Source organism: Hydra viridissima, unplaced genomic scaffold (assembly GCF_058129835.1).
Source record: "Hydra viridissima isolate aposymbiotic clone 2 unplaced genomic scaffold, HvirCarnegie_v1 scaffold_5, whole genome shotgun sequence".
NCBI lineage: Eukaryota > Metazoa > Cnidaria > Hydrozoa > Anthoathecata > Hydridae > Hydra > Hydra viridissima.
The window spans coordinates 6,233,799-6,240,613 of record NW_028324304.1 but is presented as its reverse complement, the minus strand read 5'-3'; positions in this window follow the sequence as shown (position 1 = coordinate 6,240,613).

Genomic DNA, 6,815 nt, shown 5'->3' with positions numbered 1-6,815 from the left:
AAAGAGACCCTTACACCCAGGTACATGCAATTTTAAAGTATACCCCCGTTGGCTAAGAATTTTATAAATCTGAAAAACTTATGGTTGAATTTCTAGAAGAAAGTTGTTTCTTGAAGAAAAGAAGTTTTTCGAAGTTCTTAAAATCTCTAAGTTTCGCGCCGTAAATTATAGTAAACAAGCAGTTTAAATTTTTTTTTTTTTTTTTTTTTTGCGACACAATAACTTTCGCTAATGACCAATTAGAAATGTAAGAGGAGATTTAAGGTTCACAAATAAATTTATCTTACATACACAATCGTAATTTACTTTAAAAAGAAAAACTGAGTCTGTTTTATTTACTGCTTTCGCAAAAACTGAGCAAGCGTGGTAAGAAAGTGATAATTTGACTTGAACTTTCTCAAATAAAAGCATAAACTCTTTTTGCATTTTATTTTCAAACTTCGAAAAAATTCAAATTAAAAGTTTCGTGTGATTCGTAAGTTTATTTTGTTAAGAGTGAAATAATGGAGATCTTGTCTTAATGTTCCGAATGCTCTTATAATAGCTTCTATGTTGTATTTTTCTTCCTAATTGTAATAGAGCTCATCTAATGCGTTATAAGAGACTCATCAGTATACTTGCTTTAATACATTTAAAAAAATATTTTGGCTAAATTTGGTATCTGTTGGATATCCAGATGGAAGGTATTTTTCGCAAACAACTTTTCAGGTATATACAGGATAGTCAGGTATAAAAGTTTGTTAAAAAATTGTACCTGGCATGTTTTGAATTAAAACTTTGTGATCAAGAAAAACCTTGGGTTACACACATTATTATTTGCTACAAGGGTGTGGATGGACCTTAGGCAACAATCAAAATAAGATAAAACAGCTTTTAATTTGTGGTACCAATAGAGAGAACTAAAAGTAATTCAGACGATAATTATTTTTCTAGCATTTATACAGCGGTGGTCAAAAATTAAAGACCACTAATTTTTTAGTTGGTTTCTTAATCTTTAAATTAAAATTAAGAAGATTCTAATTGACATATTAAATTTTTTTTTTTAATCTTGTTAATTAAAACATACGGATTAAAGTGGTATAATTTTTTTAATCTAATTCTAACTAAATAGCGTTTAACTTATTAAAAAACTGATGAGTACTTATAAATCTTCTTTAGATAAGTTGGACAAAATTTAACGACCACTTTCAAATCTTTAATTTGCACTTATTAAAAATAATAATCCATTATTTTTTTTAACTGTCTTAATTGCTTATTACGTTGGCTGTAAAATAAAATGTCGAAACCTGAGTTTCGATATTAAATAAACATTTATTTTTTGAATTGCAATAAGGATATAAAAATATTGCAAAAATGCGTGCAAAGATCGAAGAAAAAGACAGATACGCGGCTCTTGTATTAAAAGAAGAAGGCTATAGCATCAGACAAATAGCAGAAAAGCTCGGAAGGTCTCACTCTTGCATTATTAACATAATTCAACGATACAAAGAGACCCGGTCAATTAATGATCGTCATAGGACTGGACGCAATAAAATTTAAAATGACCGTGATGTTCGCTCCTTAGTGTGATTAATGAAAGAAAACAGACAAGCATCATCTGCAGACTTGTCTACGAAATGGACACTGTCAAATGGTCTGAAAGCAAGCCCTAGAACTGTGCGAAGGGTCCTCCACAATTTAAATTATTTATGGCGTGCTGCTGCAAAAAAACCATACTTAAATAAAAAACAAAAATTTGCCAGGAAAGAGCGGTGCAAACTACATAAAAATTGGTCAACAGATCAGTGGAGTCGTGTGGTCTTTAGTGATGAAATGAACGTTGAGGTAGACAACAGAAAAGGTCGCGTAATGTTGCGTAGACTTCCAAGCGAACGGTTCGATGAATCATGCATTTTGAAACGAACAAAACAAGGCAGTGGTTCAATAGGCATTTGGGCCTGTATGAGTGCCTGTGGAGTTGGCGTTTTTCATTTATTCGATGGTAGACTCAACAAAGAAAGGTACATCGAAATTTTGGAAAACTCGCTTATTCCTAGCATTGATTTATGGCAGTTGCAAGATGGATTTATTTTCCAGCAAGATAATGCGTCGTGTCATAAAGCGCATGTTGTTAGCGATTGGTTCAATTCTAATAAAATTCAAGTGCTTCCATGGCCTGTCAATAGTCCAGACTTGAATCCAATAGAGAATTTATGGTCGTGGCTTGATCATAAGCTTGGTAAAGAACAACTTTACAATTTGGAAGATTTGAAGTCTTCTATCTCTCATCATTTGAAAAATGTGCCTAATGAAGTAATCAAAACTTTAATGAATTCAATGACAGAACGAGTACAAGAGTGCTTGAAAACAAATGGAGGAACAACACGTTTCTAAATTATTTTTTTATTGCTTTTTGAAATATTTTTGAAACTGGTCTTAAATTTTTCTCCAATTTTTTTTTCCATTTATATTTTTTACTAGTCAGTTTTTTAATTTTTTAACATTATTTTGTAAAAAAATTAGAAATTCTTTTATAATAAATATAAAATACAATAAAAATTCTTTCTAAAAATGTTTTTCTTATTTTGATACTTTTTTCCAAAATAAAATTATACTAAGGTTAAAAATAAATTTTGAAAAAAAAAAGAGTGGTCTTTAATTTTTGGCCACCGCTGTAACCTGTTATACTGCTCACACTGCATATGCAGTGTCCAAGATTGAAAAAAAATGAATGGACACAAACTTTTTGCAAAAATGTTAAATGTTTTTAAAAAATGTTTTCATGATGCATCACTTTTAAAGATATAATTTTTATATAGTTTCATTATATTTGTTATAATTTAATTTTACTAAACATAATATAAAAGTTTGGGTTATTTTAATAATAAATTTTTATATTTTTACTTAACTTGATACTTAGCTTTTACAATTTGATTTACTTTTTTATATTATATTTGTATATAAAATAAAAAACTCCTTTTAAAAATTACAAAATAGCTATAAAAGGCATAACAAAAGTGGATAGTGAAAGGAAAACGAAAGAATTAATAAACATTATTTTTAAGTTTTACTTGAGTTAAACGTAACGGAAAAATGCGAGACACCCGAAACACCAGGTGGGTACATGTACAGTTGCATGAAAAATAAACCAGCCACACCATTAAAGTTTTAAAAGTGTTTTTACATTAACGACCAGAAACTCGATTGTGTTTCCACCACTGATCTCTATAATAACTGGATAGCGCAACTCCGAGCAAAGCTTCTAATTTTTTGACGCCAAAGTCGCCATTTTGGAAAGCCCCAAAAATTTAATTCCCGTAAGCCTCAAGTTCTGTTTTTCGGCTTATCGCTTTAAATACACATATCAGATTTCAGCGTTCTGGGGCTTTCCAATATGGCGATTTTGGCGTCAATTTTGATATTAGAGATGCGCTATCCAGTTATTATAGAGATCAGTGGTTTCCACCGATAAAATGATATTTGCTGAATTAGTAAGGTTCGTGACAGTTCTGTAACTATTTTGTGACTTTTATAAACAAGTCGCGATCAAACATAAACGTCAATCAAAATATAACTGGTAAAACCTGTTTTAGAGAACCATTACTCAGAATTCGAAACAAAAACACTAAACGAACTTGAAAATAAAATCTGTTGTCTATGCTCTAAGACCGCCTGATTCAAGAAATATCTTTGGACACATTGAAAATAGAACGGTTCAGAAAAGCTGGAGCATCTTCTTTTTTGAGATTTTTGAAGAGAATGTTTTTTGAAGGAGAGAAAGAGTTTTTGAAAGAAGAAATTAAAAAACTAAGTAAAGGGACATTTTTAAGAGAAAAGAGAAGACAAATTTGAAAATAGTTTTAAAATGAAAATAGTTCAAATATAAGCACACACTCCCGTCATGAATTCCAAAGGTGGTAAGAATATACTTTTATATAATTGTGAATAATTATCTTTAATTGTAAATGTTTAAAGAATTTACTTGAGTTTAATATTTGAGAGTATTTGATAATTAAAACAAGGAGGACCATTTGTAAGCATCAATATCATTTTTATTTCGATTGAGCAATTATTATATCGTCGTCATTTGTATTAAGATTTCGTTGTTAAGCTTTACGTAGGTCTAGAATTTGTAAGTGTGAGAAGTCTAGAATTCTATCTTTACACGAACCATACACAACCACTTGCATCCACACACACTTGAGGTCAACCAAACAACTCAAAGATAAACACCTAAAGACTCTAATACAACCAAACACATTTCCCCAAAGACTAAACAATATTTGCCCTCTCACTATGATCATCAACTATAAAGTCAGTTATACATAGGACTGTCGACAAAAATTGTGGTATAAACTAAAAGGTTAGCTGTCTGGTTTCACTACGACATCAAAGAAATAGAAAAACGTTACCAGAGACTTTGGAGTATCAATATGATATTACTGCTGATCATTTTACCAAAAACAACAAAAGACACCACATTGGAGAAAGAGCTATATAAGAAGCTTAAAAGAGATGAGAGAAAGGAAATACAAATTTGTAAACACTTAAAGAACATATACTAAAGTGGTATACGGTGAGTTACGTTAAAGAAAATCTGTAAGCTTTTTTGCTTAAAAAAATGTTTTTTTCGATAATTTTTTTTTATCAGTTTAAAGCCTATTTTTGTAATAATTTAGTAATGATAACAAGGTGATCGCAATATGATTAAAGTTGCACAATTTCTGAGAGGATGAGGGGTAGGATGGAAAAGTGTGGAATCTGGTTTCAGTATTAAACTGATTGAGAACAACGAGCTGACTAAAATCATTTAAGGGAAATTTCCAATTGCTTTTAGAAGTAAATAAAAACGAATAGCTAATTAATATGTTACCTGCAACAATTTTAAATAACTGGAGAGAAATCTATCATTCTTTTTCATTTTTTATTTATGTATAGTTGGTGGAAAAGATACTCAAATCGTGTTTAATCATGACATTGAAGAACTTGTTGCAACCGTGCTTCATCACGGAAATTAAGAAACAAATAATGTTGATATCAAAATAGGTGTAGATGGAGGGCAGGGATTCCTTAAAGTAACTCTTTCAATCATCCTAAAACCGGAAATCGACAGTAATAAAATCCCAAAGAAAATGAGCTAGTGTGACAAAAGTTTCAAAAATTTGTTACACAAAACTATTATAATGGACTTTTTGCCTTCATTGAACGAATAATTCCATAATCTACGGATAATTTCGGATAAGTTGGATATTTCTACCTTAGATTAAAAAGTATCTAAGGATCTAAAGGGTTTGCTTCAAACGGTGGGAAAGCAAACTTTAATATTAAAGTGCTATTGTTCGTTTTGCATGGCCTCATCTCCTAATTTTCAAAAAGCTGACCATTGTGCTATCTAATCTTTGAGAAGATTGTACAACCAATAGGTGGTTGATGGTACAAAATTAAAAAAAGCAAAAAAGTGCACAAAATGCTAGAACTATTTAAATATTCTTTGTCTACATATACTGCTAGGTGTTGTAGAAAAAACATCAACAGAAATTTTAAAATTTGTTTAAACACAAAAGGTTTGGGTTATATTTTTTTAACCAATATCAGTCTTAGATAAACATCTGCAGGGTAACATGTTTTGGATGGCAGTTGTTGCAATAAATTCCTTAAAAACATAGACATCTTTGAGCTGTCTATGTTTTTAAGCAATTCTGACTAACATGCTCAAGGAGAGAGCCCAACACCTCCTCCAGAAGCCATTAGATTTCGATGATACATGGGTTCCATCAGGCAGTTGTAATACATGTTGCAATCTTCTCTTCAGATGTCAGCAAAGGGGAAAAGTCAATCTGCCACCTCTATATGACTTTGACAAAATCTTCCTACATGGTGCACTGACAGGAACATCACCCATGTATCAGTGCCTGCTTTGCACTATCGGAAGAGTTAGTGGAAAGTTATTAATTCAATTGTTGCAAACCCAGCCAGGAATTAGTCCCAAAAACTCGCCAGTTGTGGAAAAAAGATGATGCTCCTGCTTTTCATTGATTGGAAAAGGGATTCCACACAACTGCACAAACGGTGTCTTTCATAAAAATTTGCTTTAAGTGGCAAAAAAAGACCAAATAGCATTTGAAGTCATTGCAAGCTCATCAGCATCTCCCGAAGGGACAATTAAGCTTTACAGTTAGTAAGATTGACTTCCAATGTGTTGGACAAACAGTTATTAGAAAAATGTTGTTTATTGCACTGATTTGAGGGACATCATTTCAACAATCATTCAACAAAGATAATACACCAATGACTATATCATTAAGCTTAGTATTGATGGGGGTGGAGGCTTTCTCAAGGTCTGGATTGGAGTCATGGCCTCTGAGTCTTCATCTAATAAGGCCTCTCCACCATCGAAAAAAATTTTTCAGACATAGTTCTCAAATGATTCTGGGCTTCTAGCACAACTGATTGTTGCCATTTGTGAGGAGCTACTTGAGACCTATCACAACATTAAAATCCTCCTGATGCTGACTTAAGCAGGTAAAGTTTCTTTAGTAATCCTCAGTGACATGAAGGTTGCAAACAATATCTGTGGACTTCAGTCACGTCACATTCGAACAAACAGCCATGCACTTGGTGTAATATTGACTCGCAAAATCTTTATCTCCGTGGTTCACCTCGTATTTTCGGCTCTTTGAAATTACCACAGAAAGCCATTGTTTGATTTGGTGGTGATTCATGAGCCAATTCTCTTTCATTCACATGAATCTCTAGAGCTTAACGTTTTTCAAGCCATTGAGCTTTATCTTTTGCTTGGAGTTGTGAACCACTTTTGAGGTTTCTTAAGAGCACTT